Source organism: Crocodylus porosus, unplaced genomic scaffold (genome assembly GCF_001723895.1).
Source record: "Crocodylus porosus isolate Cpor-Errol unplaced genomic scaffold, CroPor_comp1, whole genome shotgun sequence".
NCBI classification, from domain to species: domain Eukaryota; kingdom Metazoa; phylum Chordata; order Crocodylia; family Crocodylidae; genus Crocodylus; species Crocodylus porosus.
Genome location: NW_017728886.1, coordinates 206,592,063 through 206,611,608, shown reverse-complemented (window position 1 = coordinate 206,611,608; position 19,546 = coordinate 206,592,063). Strand labels below are relative to the sequence as shown.

The following is a 19,546-nucleotide window of genomic DNA, read 5'->3' as shown; positions in this document are numbered from 1 at the left end:
CTCAGTAGTCCTGTTTTACCAGATGACCCAATAAACATGAATGTGGTTCAGGGTGCTGACACATGGGCTGCTAGTGTTTTTCAGGAAGCTCAAATGCTATAAGGCATGTGTGAAATCATTTGCATTTCTATGTCAGAATTTGACAGAGATTAGGTAAGCTTGGGGGTTCCCCTCTGCCTATGCAAATACAGCACATTATGATTTGGGCAGTTATCACTGGTCCTGCTCATTTGGGGCTTGGAGCAAAATTTCTTGAAATAGGGACGGAAGGAAGCAACAAATGGAAAGGAAACTGGCCTGCTTGTGAAATCTAATACCGGATTGGTAGGAAAAACATCATAAATTATGGATCCCCTGGAGCCGCCGGCAGCCTGTCATTGTGCATGATCTGTCTCCATTGTACTTTTCTGTGTGGGTGAAACTGTTGTAAACTAACACAGGGCAAGCTTTTGCTGCCTAGGATCACTGCCTGCTGCTCGAATAGACCTGTGCCTTCCAGCACAAACACTCCATTGGAAACCAAATGTTTCATGTAACTGATAGTGGCCCCAGTGGATAGGCAAGCCCTTGAAGAGGACGAAGGGGAATGAGGGTTTCAGCTGATCTTGTTCACTGGAGCTTAGTACTGGTAGAGGCACCAGCTGCAAGGACAGGGATGCACAGTCTCGGAGAGCACAAGGCTGGCTATTGTTCCATAATATGCTGGTTTAAAAGACAAACAGATTATGGTTGTTTAGCAGCAGCAGCAACAGCACAGGACGCCCAGGTTCAGGAGCAGCCATGACTGACTCTAGCTCTGGCTGGTGGAAATCAGGCACGTTGGAGATGAAGTGCTTCCTGGAGAAGGGGGAGGATGGTGACCTCTCACCACATGGGAACGGGGAGGGGAGGAAAGACATCGTACCAATTAATCCATGGAATGGTATTTACAGCGCGCTCAGGGAAGGCCACCTGTCTACCCTCCTCACCAGAGAATGCACATGCAGTGCCTTCTGGAATGGCAAGGGTTAACGGGATCAAGGTGGGCAGCTGTGGTTCCCAGACCCTGCGAGGAAAGGAGACTTTTAGGACCGCAGCTGTACTAGCCTGCATTTGATGCCAGATGCAGAAGACGTGGGGAGGGAGAGAAAGAGAGACCGAGCTCAAGGTCAAACGCTGAGGGGGGGGATGGAAGAGGAGGTGGCGGAAGGGCATTCCCCACACACAGAGACTCACTCTGTTTTTATTTACTCTCCCTCTTGCATATGTACCCACACACAGGGACAGTCTCTCATCAGGGTATTTATGAACACACAAATGGAAGGCAGAAGAAAAACCTACTTTGCTCATTCTCTTTCTTCAAAGAGCAGATGTGCTGCGGCCTTGCAAGCACCCTTCCTCCCCATTACTTGATTTAGGCTCACAATTTCGTGTGTGTGTTCATTACAAAAAGTTTAAGATTAAAATACATACAAATGTCATGGGATTTTTATTCACTAAAAGAAAACAAAATAAACCCAACCCATGGTCCTGCAACCCTTGCAATCCCAAGCCTGCAGCCGGATGCTGTTTCACGAGAGCCGAATAGCAAAAGTAGCCGAAAACAAAAGCAAGGCTGAGTAAAGAGCTATTTGCATGGATGTGCAAAAAATAAACACGCAGCAGAAGCAATTTACATCACACGGTCTCCAGGTTAGTCATAAACAGGCACGTGATTTAATAAAGAAGGATTTTTCTCAGGATAATGGAACTTTAAGGGCCTCTTAATTTTTTAAGCTACTTTCCTGCTTATTTTCCATTTTTTTGGCAACATTTCAATTCCTCGTGAGAAGGAGGTCTAGTCCTTCATTTCAAATTCAAACGTGACTCTGTGCCAAATTGACCTGCTGTTATTCCCCCTTTCAGCTACTGTAACCAACACCACACAAACAATGAATTATGAGATTAGAGTTACAGAAAAATGGACTCATTCTGCAGATGTTATGTCTGGAACAGGCTGTTCTGTCTAATGTTTGTTGTGTCATCTTCCTCCCCATCCCCCACACCCCCCTCCCTAGCCCCACATTTGCTGGGTAGTAATTTGTGCCATAAGCCTTGTTTTGTGAAGGGTTAATTATCAGCTTCAACCAAAAAGGGAGAGAGAGAGAAAGAGAGACAGAGCAACCGTTCTTGATAGGAGAATAGCCATTGTAATGAATGGAAGAAAGAAAATGTTGACCTGCCATAAAACAAAATGCAGATCAGGATCATTTTAATAAAAGACATAATAAGAGTTTCCTAGGCAAACTAAACGAGAACTGAGAGGTAGGAGACGGTCTGGTGTTTTTCCGAACAAGGAAGTGAGCACTGAAATCCTCGTTGCAGGGATGGGAGGAGAGGATGGCCTCGGAGAGGTCTGGGAGATTTCTTTGTTTTGTTTGTGCTCAGGAAGAGGCGGGGGCTGGGGCTGGGCCTGGGGCTGGGGCTGGGGCGAGCGCGTGTACATGAGCGAGTGAGTGTGTCTGCATCTGAGTCAGTTTAGTACTGTCAGCTGTTCAGCACTGTAACAGCTGGTACCTGTAGACTAAAATACACTGTGTGTTAGCAGCCACATGATTTAGCAACACAGCATTAAAACTATAATTGCTTATAAAGATGATTAAGATGCTTCCCCATAATAGATGCACAGTGCCAGGCCAGAGATTGGTGCTTCAAAGCTCAGTTAATTTGAGAAAGGATAAAGATACAGGGTGAGCTCCTGGAGCAGCTGACGTGGAGAGGAGTTGTGTCATTGATTTCAGCAGACCTAGGGTTTTGCCCATGGAGTCTGTGAACAAAGTTGAATGAGTTGTGCTGTTTCCGATTCGCTCCTCTTCTCATCCACATTGTGTTACCCCTCCCCCCAAAAGTAAATGAACGAACCATTTATACCTTTTTTAATTCCCAATTTTGAAGCACACAGGATAGAAATAAATGCTCTCTCCATGCAGAGAGTCAGATTGTGCTTTATAGGAAAGAGCTCCAACTTTTTTTTTCAGTGGGATGGTGAATTTTTGTTTGTTTGTTTCTAAACAGATGTTTCAAGTTTCAGGTCAACTGAAAATCTGCCAAATTTCCTGTTGAATTTGCTGAATAGTTTTGGCTGAAGGAAAGTTTTGAAAGAGACAGAACGTGGCGTTTCGCATTTCAAAAAGACAATATTCTGAGCCTTCATTTTGAAGCTGTGCTTCCTTTGGAAATTTGCCCATTCAAAATGGGTTAACATTAAAACAAAATGAAAGTTTGCTTTGATATATTTTCAGTTTAGCTAATGAACTGAAAAAAAGTCAGCTGTTCACACGGCTCTGCTACTGATGTTCATGTGGGGACCCTTTCTTTCCCCAGGGCCAACATGGGCTCTCTGTAGCTGTGGTCCTCTAAGAAGGAAGTCATAAGACATGGATGCGGTTTGTTTAGTATGTATGCATCCCCATTGTATCCAGGGAAAGTGTCATAGGAAACTTAGTAGAGACAGAAGATGTATTAGTTTCCCAACAGATCCAGTTCTGGGCTGAGAAATACCTCCCTATTCAGACTCTAATCTTTCTCCGCTGTCTCCTTCTCAGCAAGGACAGTGTTACTGACCCCTGACTTTTGAGTTTGGCTGAGGCTAGACTCGGTGCTGCTTGGAGAAAAGGCCCAGCCCATTCAAAGATTTCAGCCCTATGCCTGGCAAAAACGTGCTCTCCTAGTGGCTGCCTTCCCTACTCTCCCACTTCCTGCTGAATGACACCCAACCAGAGCTACTGCAGGAAACGAGCAGTGCTCCCTGTCCTCTTCCCCTCCCGCTTCACTCAGGAATCAGCACCACTTTCACCAAAAGGGAGAGGGCAGAGGAGCAGGCAGAGCTCAGGGAGGCTCCTTGCCCTCCACTCCTCTTCCTGCCTCTCCTGAGACCAGTAAGATGCCTCCTCCATCCCTCCTGCCACTCCTCTGCCCCTGTAACACTCTGCCTGAGGGCTGGGAGGGGAAAGGGGGCCTGATTACAGCCCTCCAACAAATCAGACAGGTGGTGGGAAGAACCCCAGGGGCTGCAAGAGGTTGAGAGAGAACTGGTTGGGGGTAGGGATGTGCCAATATAGGGCAGGGTCCCAAATCACCTCTCTCAACAGGCCAGAAGCACTGACAACCCCACCCCTCCGCCCCCCCAAGAGTATGCGGGGAGGGGTTTAAAAAAAAATCAGGAGACAAATGAATAAACACAATGCAATTACAATATATTTGGGGGTTTGAAGGAATCTGTCTCATGACATGTGAACCTGCAGGGCTGGCAGCCCTGCTTCCTGCCAGGCTGGCTGCCATCATGCATTTACACAGCTTCCCTCAGCCCCCAACAGAGCAGCTCTTTGCAGCGTGGCCTATAACCAGAGAACCAGAGGCGCTGTGTATTATGAAGAGAGCAGAGGAAAGGTGAATAGGACACGCGCAGCAGGGGGGGCCTGTAACTCCCAGTCACAGTAGAGGAGAACCCGACGGTTGCCTTCCCAGGGGAAGCTGGGAAGTTTGGATCAAATAGCATTATTGCTCAGAATAGAGAGTCCTAGGGTCCCGGTGGAAAACCTGAGTATCTCTCTGAATGGCCATTGGTTAAAACGGCTCTCAGTTTCCCCTCCTACTAGTCACACTGCATAGTTCTCTCTGCAAGCGTGACAGTTGCTATTTCGGTGTAACCAAAGGATAAGGAAACAGCAAAAGCCTTACTGGTTGAGTCAGAGGCCAGCAAGGGGAACCACCAGGGAGCTACTAGGTCTGCCCATCAATGAGAGTTTTTTGTTTTGCTTTTTAATCTCCAAATCAAAACAGTTCATGTGAGTGACGGGCTGTTGACTCAGGCTCATTATCTTTACTCTTGGAGCTCATGCTAGCATCAGGCCCTGTTGCACGTCAAGTACTGTGTGCTCTTCCTGGACTTCCTTGCAATCAGACGATAACATCAGAGGTTACTGCTGGGATCTGGTCTTTACTGTGAATATTAATACTTGTAAATAAATCCTTCAAATTATCTGGAAGACAGATGCACACAGTCTGGGGTGCTACAGCTCTTCTAGGTGAAGGTTTAGGGGCCATTTTCTGTTTTGGTGTCATTCTTCTCTCCACTCTACCAGGCGCTGCAATCTCTTTCTTTCTGTCAGGCAAACTCACACTGGGATTCAATGGTCTGAAGGGGGAGCGGGGGAGATGAAATCAAACTGCAATCAACAGGCCTAACCCGACACTAGTTAATCAGGTCTCCAAGATCAGTTTTCTTATGAAAATTCAGCTGATGACACTCACTTGCTTCATAATGATCACAACTAAATAGCATTTGCTAAATAGCAATTATTAAGATTAGTCATTCGCAAACATGGGACAAAAACCCCAGCTTGTGCTCTCATTCATATGTTCAGCCTTCTTCTCACAGCTGAATACATCCTGGCTTTCACATGGGATCCTATAAGATTTTGATGCCTCAAAACAGTTGGAAGATTTATTGGACCTTTAAATGTAAAGTGCTTCACAGCATTGCCAATGTTAGAGAGCTTTTCCAGATGAGGAAGAAAAACATCTTCAAGGAGTTGGGTATGAGTACAGCTCTGTGTTAACTGAAATAAATCCTACTGTGTGCTCATAAAAAAAAAAAAAACTTCCACTGCTCAGAGCCATCACAGATTTCCTTCAAATTTGGATTGTTCCTCATCTCAGTGAGATCTACCAAACAACCTATGTTTAAACAAAATCTGTTTAGCCATGTTGAGTTAGCTATGGACATAATTTGTCATCAGAACATATGGGATAAATGCTTTTGTTGTGTTTCATTAAATATACACAAAACTAAAAGGGAACAGATTTTCTGAAGCTTCACCAGAAAAAAACATCACTTAAGATGAGCCCAACCAAGGAGAATTTAAATTGAAAAGGAATTTGAGAAGGTTATGAGCAAACGAGGGAAATCGTACATTCCGATTCTACCAGGCCCTACCGCTCCAATTCCAACGTATGTGATACAAAACCACTGTTTTGCATAAGTCACGCTCCCATGTCCATTTTCTGATAGACTAGTCTTGAGCACTATTGGGAAATGAAGACAGACAGAAGATGTATATCTAAGGGTCCTTTTTAAATCCCCACCTATTTATCTTGCTGCTGCCCCACAACCACCTAATAATTTTACACTGTTGATGGAAATTATATACAGGCATACCTTGTTTTATTGCACTTTGCTTTATTGCACTTCGCAGATATTGCGTTTTTTACAAATTGAAGGTTTGTGGCAACCCTGCGTCGAGCAAGTCTATCGGCGCCATTTTTCCAACAGCATTTGCTCACTTCGTGTTTCTGTGTCACATTTTGGTAATTCTAGCAATATTTCAAACTTTTTCATTATTATTGTATTTGTTATGGTGATCTGTGATCAGTGATCTTTAATGTTACTATTGTAATTGTTTTGGGGCACCACGAACCGCGCCCATATAAGACGGCAAACTTAATCGATAAATGTTGTGTGTGTTCTGACTGCTCCGCCGACCAGCCGTTCCCCCGTCTCTCTCCATCTCCTTGGGCCTCCCTATTCCCTGAGACACAACAATATTGAAATTAGGCCAATTAATAACCCTACAATGGCCTCTAAGTGTTCAAGTGAAAGGAAAAGTCGCACGTCTCTCACTTTAAATCAAAAGCTAGAAATGATTAAGCTTAGTGAGGAAGGCATGTCAAAAGCCGAGATAGGCCGAAAGCTAGGCCTCTTGCGCCAGTTAGCCAAGTTGTGAATGCAAAAAGATTATGACTCACTGAAGGCTCAGATGATGGTTAGCATTTTTTAGCAATAAAGTATTTTTTAATTAAGGTATGTACATTGTTTTTTTAGATATAATGCTATTGCACACTTAATAGACTACAGTATAGTGTAAACATAATTTTTATATGCACTGGGAAACCAAAAAATTCATGTGATTCGCTTTATTGCAGTGGTCTGGAACCGAACCTGCAATATCTCCGAGGTATGCCTGTATTGTTTTCTCGGACTGTAAGGAGTTAGCTATCCAACCATATCCATCAATTGATAAAACCCTGTTTTAAGTCTACAGGAGCTGGCATTTGAATTATGATTCAAACTTTTTTTTCATCATATTGAACTCTTCATGGAATTACTTCATGATCTACATACGTCACCTCAATAACTTTGTACTTGGTCTTATCCTTGCAAAATGTAAAGCTTTAATTGCCTGCTATCTGCATTATTTTTATCTAGGTGCCAGCATGCACATCCCTATCAATCTCAACAATAAACACCTGTTCATCCACTATACATGTAAGTACTCCAGGCATATCACTCCTGGAATATTTCAATTATGTGTTTACTCTCAAAAGATAAGTAGAAAAATGTGCAACACCTTATCAGCTTCTACTGTATATACAACAAAGGATTCCTCACCAATTTCACTTGCCAGATGTCTTGTTCACTTCTGTAAACGGAGGCTAAGGTGGTATCAGTACTAAGGTGCACAGTTGACTGCCCAGAGGTTGCAAGTTTGAGGCCATAAAAGAAGCGCTCATGGCATGGCCCTGTCAGAGTCCAACAAATCTATGAATTCTGCTAAACATCTTGTCATGAAAAAGGACAGGTTTCTGTAAATATTGGCTCACCCATTTTTTTCCATCTCCTGGAGTAGGCATAGTCTCATGCAGGGCGTTTATTGAGACCCTGAGAAATGAAAATACCATTGTGCCCAATTCTTTTTATTGTCACAACTAAACTGGCGACCAATCTATTGTCTTCATAAGGTCTATCATCTGTAAATTAACAACTGTTCCTTCCAGTTTCTCCAAGTACAGCAAACATATCTTTCTAGAGTTCTGCACAGCTGCTGCAAACTTTACACCAACACAAATGTTCAGCTCTGACTAATGCTTTCACACAGTGTAATTTGTGCTGAGTTCCTCTTTTACAAATTTGTGGTGTCCATAACGTTTTGTCTGTGTACTGTCACGTACCTATTTTCCTTTCAGTAATGGTACAGCAGCAGCTAACAAAATAACCTTCTGCAGCCTATGTCCTTACATTCATCATTGCCATGTCTTATGTCTAGATTTATTTGCTCCAAAAAAGTACTAAAGACAGTTTTGTATCTTATTAAACTCAGAGCCCCAATATTTACCCAGCAGATATAAATATATGACATTTACCGACACATCAGTGTCAGTATTAATGTGATTTGGCCTGTGAAGTACCTTTCCTGCTATAGCTAGTGTGTCAGACCTGTTGGTTTTCACTTTTGTCACAAAACAGTTCTAGAATTGCCCTTTTTTAGTAAAACTGTGGGCATAACAAGAATGACCTTAAAAATTATATGGATACATTTTTGTTTCCTCATATCAAGGAGAGGGACTGTGCTAACTTTCAATTATTTTATGTTATAGTATAAATGGGGCTGAATAGTCACCTTTGTCATGACAGGAAGGACTTTGTAGTAGGCACGTTCCCTTTTCTTCTTCACTTTTCTAACAAAGCATTGGTCAACATAGTTCATTGGAGTATCATGAGCCCCTTTTAAGGGTGCCACTGGGTACCAAGCAATATTAGCTCTGTTAGATATGCAAACAATAAAAACACAGAGGTTTCAAATAGGAATCCATAGTGTCAAAATCATTCTGACATATTGTAGTCTGTTAGCATTTTTTGCAACAAATGTGTTGCTTTATTATTTTTCCCTAGTCAAAAAATGAGTGAAAATGACAAGCTGACATTTTCTGAGGGGTGCCTTGAGTCTAAAAAAGGTGAGAACCAGTGCGTTAGTCTTTGTCTGCTTTTCCATATTTCCAATTGACCAAGCTAAAGTTTATTATGATAATAGTAACATAACATTGTAAACATTTTAAAACTACTATTTAAATGTATGTTGTACAGGAAGCACATTTATGTCCACAGGTACCATTGTTGAAGTGTAGCTTTATAGATGGGTAATAACAGAGGTACTGCAGTTCTATTCTGGATAGTATTATGGGGGAAAAAATCTTCATCTAACATTGTTACAAAGTCATAGGCAAATATTTGGTGCAACATTATTATATTTCAATGGGTCTATAAGTATCTGTTGTAAATGGATGGATTTCATAGACAGCTAAGTGTATGTTTATTAGGGACAGAACTGTCATGTTCAGATGATGAGAGATGTGTCACACAGCTTATTGGTGGAAACAAAATAGGAATATCTATCCAAAATTATTTTTTCAAAACCTTTGATGAAAAACACCTCACAGATTTTCAGCCAGTTTCAACATTTTATTGTGGTAACTTCCCCACATTCCCCACATTTCTATTTGGCCTAGAAATCAAAAAGTGATGTGGCCATATTAGCCTTTACCTCTTGCACTTTGCCCAGACTCCTCACCATGGAGTGCAGTAAAATGGCTCCTGTGATGTCCTTGGTCTTCAGGGAGTTTCCAGAAATGACATGTGTGCTGACATTGAAATAATCTGCAGCCTGAGTCAAGTATGCGAGCTATTGCCGAGGATGCCTGGCAGCAGCAGCCTGCTCTGTGAACTGTTCATCTCTTGTTTACTCAAATCCTTTTCCTTCCTCTCTTTATCTGAGAACACAGTATACCATTATGACGACGTTATCTAATAATGATGTGACACAGAAGCACGGGCCAAGGACTATGGTCTGTTTTTCCGAGGTGCTGATTCCAGTCTGCTCAAGAGGAGCTGCAGATACTCAGTACCTCTGAAAACCAGGTTTCTGATCTTTATTTCCTGGTGCCAATCACATGCTGTGCATCACCGTTAGAGGAGATTATATCCATCATGTAGCAGAAGTCAATACCCCTGACCTCAGGTTTCAGCTGTAAAAGCCATCTTGTCCAGTCTGGGGGTAATTAATGAGACAGGTTGAATAAGCTTTAGGTACCTCTAACTGGTACACAAGAAGAAACAAAACTATCCTGAGGGAGAGAAGAGCCATGGAACAGATCTCTTTCTTCATTCAGGGAACAGGAACATCTTTGATTCTAGGAAGCATAGTGAAGTTCTGCATATGTCAGAACGACTCGTGCTTGTCTCTTACAGCTGTGCCACAGAGAGGGAATGAACAGAAACGATGCAAGCTAAAGTCTACATCATAGCAGGCAATGGCACAAAAGTACACAAGGGCATGGTAGTGGTAACCAGGAAATAGCCTATTTTGATGGGCAGGAGCAAATCTTTGGGAACACTTACTCTGGTTTTTAAGTTGATATAACCCCTCACAAGACCGACATAGCACTTTGTAGTCCCTGTATTCTTTAGAAGATGACAGTGTTTTTCAACAGATGTAAGAGTTTGCATACAAAGACATTAGCACAACAGAGACGTACAAATGCACAACAGAGAAACCACAGAGAGGTGAGGTGGTAAGCAGGCTTTCCTGGCTAATGTATGCAGTCTCTTACCCCAAAGAAAGTCCGACCAAAGATCACACTGGAAGCGTACCGTTAAGTACTACTACTCTCTGCTGAATGATTCTGGACATTCCCTTTGTTTTCCAGAAACTAAATCCAACAGTTAGGGAGCAATGATTATACAAACACAGTATTGCCAACTCCAAGTGTTAAAAAAAATCGAGACTCAGAGCCCCCATATCAAGAGATTTTAATATTATATAATAATGTATTTTCTAATTTTGCTTCTGAACTTTTCCAAACTTTTCCCCACTGCAGCCATAAGGGCCAGAAATGCTGTTTCTTTTAAATGAAAGCTGAGATTCTTTCATAAAGAAATGTTATTGTCTCATGTCTTCATGTCGTAAATTAAATACCTAGTATCTCAAGACATCCTCCCTGTCTTACAAAAAAAGCAGCTCTGGAGACATTTTCCATGTAGGATACAGAAGTGTTCGACTTAGTTGGTTAGTGGGGTGAGGATGAAAAATGCTGAAGAGGAAAATGAAAAAAAATGTTATGGTGGACATTTATGCAGCATATAGAGAGAATTTTGTTCTAGTCAAAGGTTGGTTTAATCCCTGAAGCAAAAGGATTGATATTTCTAATTATTTTCAAATCCCATTTAATATTTCCTTTTTTCTTCTCAGGATTCAGATAAAAGTCCAATTTTTTTTTCTGAATTCTGCTAAAAATGCTGGCATAGTGATATCTTCTGGCAATGAGTTCCACAGACTAATTATGGAGCATGCGGGAAGGCACTTCCTTTTATTAGTTTCTGATTAAATTTTATTAAACAAAATATTTTGTCTTACATTATGATGAAAGTGGTATCTTTAGAGCATTCATTTTACACCCAGGCTTTCTATGTTTGTCTTACTTCTGGACTATCAAATTTTAGGCTACATCTATTTTGCAGACTTGCTGCATGTTCTTGCCTTATGCCAAAGCCGTGTAAGGTAATGAAACCCTTTAAATGTGTGTCTAAAGGCATACTGAATCTGTGAGATTCTGCTCACAAGGCATGTTGTGCTTTGACCCCTTCTTTGCATCCACTCTGCAGTGCAAAAGGTAGCAAAAATGCAAGTGCCTGAGCTCATGTTCAGATACTTCTCCAGCACCATTTCCACAATTGTGCGATCCTGCCTTTCTCATGCCCTTCCTGTCCTGTGGGCTACGTCCCTCAGTTTATATACGCTCATCATTTTTCCCTTTGTTTCCACATGGCCTGCTTCCATTTCTACACAGCTCAGTTCAGCATGGCAAAACAGGAACCTGTTCGCTGCCTGCTGTGCTGCTGGCTGGCTAGAGTCAGAGCTCTGGTTAATCTCTGGTGCGAACGTAGCAAGGAACACGGTTCATGGAGAAGCACACAAGGGTCGTGTCCAGATGAATGTGGCTGTGCAAACACATTCAGCTGTTCTCTGCACTTCAAGGGAGTGGGTGGGGTTTGATCCCTCGATATCCAACGTGATATCCAAAGGTCAAAAAAAAGAAAAAGGCAGGGTGGTGCTTGCGGGGGCAGCGTGCACTGCTCAAAACCGGAGCCTGGCCAGCTGGAGCCACACTCTGGCCACCAGCCAGGGTCTGAGCAGCAGGAGTGTCACTGCTGCAGCCCCAGGAAGCTCCCAGAACCCCCAGTAAGGCTGCTGGGGCCAGCCAATGCCGGCCCCAGCCTCCCCTACCCCATCCGGGGTAACCTGCCAGATGCCAGAGGGTGCATGGCGCAGGCATTCCCCAGGGACCTTGCGCAGCTGCTAGCTGTCCCCAGGTAGCCAAACAGCCATGCTCATGTGGACTCAGCCAAGGTGTCGAACACTTTTAAGCTGGTGCATGTAAACCTTTCTGAGGCTGGAACTGAAGGAGTTATAGCACAGTAGGAAAATAAGCCTCAGAAACAGTCCATGGATCCAGAAATTGTTATATCCTGCCTTGAATGGGCAGAACAGCAGTGGATAAACTGAGCCTATTGGTAAGCTAAACACATCCACTCTAACCTCCAGGAAAGAGACACAAGGCAACTACAACCCGGTTCCTTGAGCATGGTGCTAAGAACCCAGATTCATTTTACTACTAAACATAGGTCTCTGCAGCACCAGCGGGATACGGCTCATCAGCACAGGATCCAGAAGGCAGATGTGACTAACATGTGAGCACGTGTGAGCCGGGACACATGGAGGCTTTCTCTACTTCCTGTTGCAGTCAGCACCCGTTTCACAACTCCTCTCCGTTCTGCTTCTTTGGAGTGACTCGAAATGAATGTTGCTCTGCAGTGGCAGTTTAATGGAGACAGATTGCAGCCTGTTTTTCTGAAGAGACACAGAGATGGACCTGATGATGGAACAGGTCTTTCTCCTCTGGGTCTCTGATCTTACATATTTCTGAACTACAGAGAGATCGCCCAGGAGTACTGAAAGGGTGGGGCAGGAACAAGTGCTGTCATTTTTTCCAAACAAACGTTTTCCTTTTTGTCCCAGGCTGCCAGGCAATATTCATGAGTTCCAAATAGATGGTCTCTCCCTCAACTGCCATTACTTATCTCAGCCACTCTACACGCCTGCAGTAAGCAGTACAATTCCTTGATAACAATGCGCTTTAAAGCGCTGCCCTTTCATATAGAGATGGACGTGCTGACTCAGCTACTGGAAAAAAAAATCAAGCAAAATGCGGAGGAGGCACAGCAGTTTGTTCACAGCCCCATGCTTGCCTAGACAGGATAAAAAGGGAGGGATTCTGAGAATAGGAAGACATGCCATTAATAAAGCATCCGCTGTACAGCCAGGTTGTGGAATGCTGTGAACTTGAACAACTGAAGGAAAATACCGACAAAGACAGGAAATGCAAAAGGTCAGGTTCACACAGCAATACTAATTCAGCTGTCCTGTCCAGAATTTACAGGTATACAAAAGTTCCTCAATGTGCAGCGTGCTCATATGAACATTGCTACTGGAACCCCAGGTTTTGCAGTCCCTGCCATTTCCTTTAACTCAGTCTTAACTATTGCACATGCAAAGATTTTGCTAACATTTCACTGAGCCTCTCTGTCACAAAGAACTGTGCCATTTTTTTTTTAATTGGAAGGAAGTGTGGGTGCTAGCAATAACATCACTGAGTTTGGCAGGTGCGATGAGGACCACAGCATGCAGAGAACCTAAGCCAAGAGGCTTTTTCACACTGAGGAAGTGAACTATATTTTTTAAAAAGCTAGATGTGATTAAACCCCAAAGTATAGATTGCCCATGTGTCTCGTACTCGCTGAAGATTGTTCAATTTACTAAACAAGTTACTGTCCAGCTACTTTACTATGACTAAAACTCCGGACATTTTGAAAACATGAAATGCATTTTCCCTCCTATCCACATGTGAGGCCTTCATGTGTATTTAGGGGCCTATCTTTAAGTTTGAGGAGTTTAGCAATTATTTTTACTGGCTATCAATTGTACCTTTTTAATATTATCCTGTAACACAGCAACATACATTTGTGCAAGACCTTTAATGAACCTTCAGTGGTAAATAAGAGAGCAGACTAATCATGTGTATTCATCTCCACTGCAGAAAATTGCTGGATTCTATGATCTTCTGAGATCCCTTCCAGCCCTAATGTCTATGAATGTTCAACATAAGAACAGCGATAGAAAGAATGGTACTGTAATGGTAAATACACATTAAGCTTAACTCCAAAGTCACCTGAAACTTAAAAACTGCTCATTAATATGTTTTAAAACAAAGTAGCAAAAAAGCCCAACTCTCATATGAGAGTGATTTGGAAGCTGATTGCAAATAACTAAATTATATGATTGATGGTTGCTGACTGGTTGGGAGATCATTTTTATTGAAATCAACGGCACATAGCACCTCATGGCATCAGGGCCTGTAAGAACTATACACCACCGAATGTACTTCAGACATTGAATGTGGCCATTATAATTAATAATGGCACTGACTCAAAGCCCTAGCATGCTTGGGGCCTTGCCTCCAAGCAATCTTGGTAGTCACTTGGGTTCAGAGGGAGAGAACTATTCCATGTGAGAATGTCAAGGTCCATTTATCCAGCAGGCCTCAACATTTCTATTGGCTTGGCTTCTATTGACCTTCATCCTTTTTTGACAGTTGATGAGATCGATTCTTTTCTCTTTGCATCTTTGACAGTTGTGTAAGTGTCTAAAGCAGAGTTGAATCACACTACTGTTGCCAGAGCAGCTCCATAGCAGGTAAAGAACCAAAATCTCAGCAGTCTGGTCTGCATTGGGCCATAAGCTCATGCAGTAGAAGCATAAACCATCATACTCTGACCCTGGCAAAAAAACAGGATGAAATGATTTCTTTGAAATAGTTAATTCAACAGAATTTTACTAACTGCAGAACACTTACCACTTTTCAGCAAATTGTATGAAGAGCAAACTGGAGGAAGCTCTTACATTTTAATTGAAGTTTTTAATGTATTTGGTTGCAATAGAGAATACGTATGTGCCCTGTTATTGATTTAGACCAGGGTTTGGCAACCTACTGCCTGTGGAGTTATGAGATCCAGCCCATGGACAAGAGGCATTTGGCAGTGGGAGAGTTCAGCAACAGCTGCCATCCCTGTTTCACTGCAGGGTCCTAGTCCCCATCTACTTGCCTCTGACCTGAACTGGGTCAATCTGACCCATAACCTTAAAAGGTTGCTAGACTGCTGACTGCAAACGGGGCTCTCGGAGCATTTCCCTGGGAGCAGGTTAGAGCAGGAAAAGTCCTAGGAGGAAGACAACTTGTTGAAAGAGATAGAGGGATGATAAAGTGGAAAGATCCAAAAAAGTCTATTGCAGGTGTCAGGAACTGCAGAAAAGGAGGCCATCTCTGCAAGAATGAAAAGATAAACTGAAGGAGCAGAGTGAAAGATTTCCCTGCCAGGGAAAGCACACCTTATCTGTGTTTTGTAAGCTGCCACATGAATTTATAGAAGTATATAAAAAATTTACAACAGGGAAGGGGCCAGTGCTGTAGCGTACAAGGAAAGGAAACAGTGGGGAAGGGAATAGAAATAGACTTGATTCATGCAATAGGCTGGAAAAAGACTATGCAGTGTTCAGAGAGTAATTGTGTTTTGAATTTTTAAATTAATGGGGAGCCAGTTAAAACCTTCACAATCCCAGATTGCGCCAATGTCCCTGTGCAATGAATCTCTAGACACCCTAACCTCAGTGGTGTTACAAATACACAACCCAAATCTGTGCATACTACTTAGGCTAAAAACAGACAAACAGACCCTTGGATTTCTCCTGGGACTAAGCCTTTTATTCTGGGATCCTACAGACATGCAGACCCATTGTCCTACTTTAAATACCTGTGAAGTACTGAGATAACACCTTTTCCCTAGGGCCCAGCTGGGGCTTAGTGGGAGTTAATTGCCATTCAAGTGTGTGCCTGTGTAAATGACTGTTCCTGCCCTGTCTCCCCCTTGGTGTCAAAGCCCAGGACAGTCTGTTTTTAGCCTTACAGTTGCTCCATCCAGGTGTACTTTATAAAAGTGGGAAGTTGTACTACATTGTTTGGGGGGGGGGGGTTAAACTCATTATTCAGAAATAGGTTGATTCTATGCTTGGTGATCCCACATGTTCAAGAGAGAACTTCAGTGGCAGGTAAATAGAAACAAAATGATTTATTGGAATAACGAATCTCTTTTAAATCTAAGCAGATGTGGGGCAGGGAAGCAGAACAATTTATCACCAGTTTCCTTGGCAATATGGTAGGAATTATAATCCAATATACTGAGAAACCAAATTAATAAAGTTATTCTTTAGGACCCAGATTCCACCATGAAGATGACAAAGAATTATAGCATTATAAAAGAATTTTGTCTTTGATTTCAGTGGTTTCAGGTTTCACCTAAAGACTTACCTCACCAGTCCCAAAGCAAACTTGTTAATGAAGTTACTCATCCTTTCAATTTTCTATGTCCCATTTATGATCCCATTTTCTATGTCCCATTTTTCTGCTGTCTACTCACTTGTGCCTATATGGCCAAGTATACAAAGAATATCTTACAGTCCAAACCTTATCTAACTTTATCCCAACCATGCAGTTGGTCCTACAAAATATATTACCCCAGAAATACTTTCCTATATGCCCAGCACATTTTTGAACCATCAAATAAATGAATAAAAATGTTAATATAGGCTTGCAATAACTCTCCTTGCAAGCAGAGGTATATATACTACCTAATGTGTTCTATTATCAGCTTTTGCTTTGCTGATGTTTATGAATGCCTCCAAAGCAGTCCATTGAAGAAAATTTTATACAGCTAAGAAAGCAGGATATGGTAATGTTCATTACTAGTGTAACTTCCCCCTTTCATCCATCACAGTCATAATTAATATTGCAGTATTGGTAAAGGCTGAGATTTAAAGCCATCCTCATGAAATGAATCGGCCCCATTCTTCATCTTATTTGGAGTTCCTCACTGTGATTATATTCAAAGTGTAATAGAGAGACAATTTATGGGAATGAAATCTCTTTGAATGATACCCTGCCTTCTACTCTCCCAGGTGATTTTATTATGCCATGTCTCCTCTTCACATTTGTTTAGAGAGCAAACTGAATTCATTTCTTTATGAAACATTCAACAGATTGCTTCACATGAATCAGTGAAATGGATGCAGGCCTTCTGAAACTTGGGCTTCAGTGCACGTGCATGGCTTATATCACTCATGTACTATATTGTCAGGCACATGGGTAAAATTCATTCCTGTGCAGAGAGCTGTAGCAGTATCACAGCACCACTAAAGCCTTCCAATAGGGCTTAAATGGGATTTAAGTTCTGAAAGGGTTGTGGTGCACCCAGCACTTTGAACATGTGAAACTGAGCATGGAGGTGGAATACGGATTTGTGCCAGGCGGTTTCAGTTTAGTAACTGACACAAAGTTACACATGGGGAACCCTCTGATTAACAGGGATTCAGGCTTTCTGCTACCCATGGAAAAACTGAATTCCCCCCCTCCCCCGATTTCCCCCTTTAGCAGAGGAAAATGCAGATTTCTCATTTTAATGGAGAAACCCATGGATTTTGCAGTTTTGCAAAGAGCTGTCTGCAGGCTGGCAGAGTTCCAGCCTGCAAGGGTTTGCAGGGAGCGGGAGGAGGGTGGTCAGGCAGCGGCTGCCATGTGCACGTATATGCACATGGTCACCAGGCAGCCTGGAGAGAAGCTCCCACAGTTAAGGAGGGGGGCAGGGATGGAGGCCCCCATAGAGAAGGAGTAAGGGAGTTAGGCAGGGCTGAGGCTGCTGCCCAGCTGGGTGATGTGTGGGCCCTGGGGCTGCAATGTGCAGCTGCAGGGCCCTGGCAAGGAGCGGGACAGAGCCACAAGCAGCTTAGTCAAGGAGTGGGTGTGGGAGGCAGCTCCCTGCGCCTGTGTGCACTCCCGGGAGGGTGGGGGGGACCCACGTCCCCCAGATCTGTGTGTGAGATGGAGGCGGGTGACCTGCTGCATGCTCAGGCTCCCACTCTGCTGCCTTCCCGTGGGGGCTCTGCAGCCCAGCAGGTGTGACCCAGTGCTGCAGTGGGGCCGTGTGGGGATCTCCTTGCCACCAGAAGCTCCACGCTGCCCTGGTGAGGCACTCCTACGTGCACCAAAGCAGCAAAAGGTACAATCCTATGCTGTTCCCCCTGCTGCTGCCACACATGTAGGGTACACCTTATTAGGACAGCTTGGGGCTCGCAGCGGCAAGGAGATCCCCATGCAGGTTTGCTGTTCCCTGCTGTGCTGGGTCGCACCCACTGGGCCATGGAGGTCCTGGGGTGGGAACCCAAGCTGGCAGTGGGCAGGCAGCAGAGGGGGAGCCAGTTCTGATCTGCTGCAGCAGCTGCCGCCTCCGGCTGGGGGCAGGGGGTTGTGGACCCGGGGTCCTGGCCATGTGGCCCCAGCAGCTGGGGTCCCCCTCTGGCAAGGCTGCGGGGGCTGTGGAGAGGGAGTGAAGGGCACCAGCAGAGCCAGAGGGCTGGGGAGGAGTGAGGGGCCTTTCATTTTAATCATGGATTTGGGGGTTTTCTTGGAGAATTTGTGATTTTTTGTCAGGGAAAACCAGGATCCCTGCTGATCAACTACCAGCATCAGGCAAGAGCGGGGGTTAGGTAAGCTGAATGGAAGGAAGCAAAATGTTCAACAAAGCCTATGACAATATGGGAGGCCTAGTATGAGGATTTCAAAGTACTTGTAAGCAGAAAGTTTCTCAGCAGCATCAATGAAAAAGTTTACATCTTCCCACTGCAAGAGCAGGAAAGTTTTGTAGCTAAGATTTGTTTGGTCAGGTAGAAGCAATAATTTCCATATCCCAGAACTTTACAAGGAGAAGATTTGAGTGCTATTAACAATCCAGAATGAGACCTCTCTATTTGGGAAGAGGGGAGAGAAATTGAACAGCTGTAGTGTGCACATTCATTTTGTTTAAACTGTTTTTTTTTTAGTTGAGCCTCTGATGTGTGAGTACAGACCTTGAAAGTCAAACAGTTACTTATTCTTCTCACAGGAATTGGAACCTGGGTGTGTTTCCAACACTGGCTTGGTGTGCTTTCTGCACCTGAGAGGCCCTCATTGTGATTTTGCAGAGGTGACTAAATAAAGATTTTAAAGCCTGTAGAATTTCTGTCTTCACGATGTATGGATGTTGAAAATACATATTAGCAAAATGCCTCATTTTGATTTAGCTTAAACTCAAAGTAAAATACCAAGTATTATACTGCTAACTTTGCATAAACTTCACCTTTGCGAAATTGTACATGTATTTTATTATCCAGAAAGCTGAAATGCAGCTAATTAAAACAGCGAACATCCTCCTAATGTTGTATCCTCAAGTACTGAACTTCTAACCTGACATAAATACATTGCATACTGTAACCTGTTTCTCCTGATTATTAACCTTGAGCATGGCAACCTATAAATCATCGGTGAAACAGCTGGTGCACAGCATTGCCCCAAAGGTGTATGATTACGATCATTTTATATATATCTTGGTATGCAGACATGAAAAATTCATTGAAGAGCTTGGGATTGCGAGACTTATTGTAATGAATTTTCTTAAAAACATAGATCATGTTTAAAATAGGTGTCTGCTCATTATGATGCAGCCATTTATATCTTTTTGAATTACCTAGCCCATACTTCAGCCATTTTCTTA

The 19,546-nt window shown here is 43.2% G+C and overlaps 1 long non-coding RNA gene across 1 annotated transcript; it reads left to right on the top strand.

The window, feature by feature from the left end:
• Positions 1-2,319: 2,319 nt before the first annotated feature.
• LOC109324945 lies at positions 2,320-18,598 on the top strand. The gene is made up of 3 exons (XR_002105051.1): positions 2,320-2,372; positions 7,226-7,285; positions 18,448-18,598. It is a non-coding gene; the product is annotated as an uncharacterized LOC109324945 (long non-coding RNA).
• The last annotated feature ends 948 nt before the right edge of the window (positions 18,599-19,546 follow it).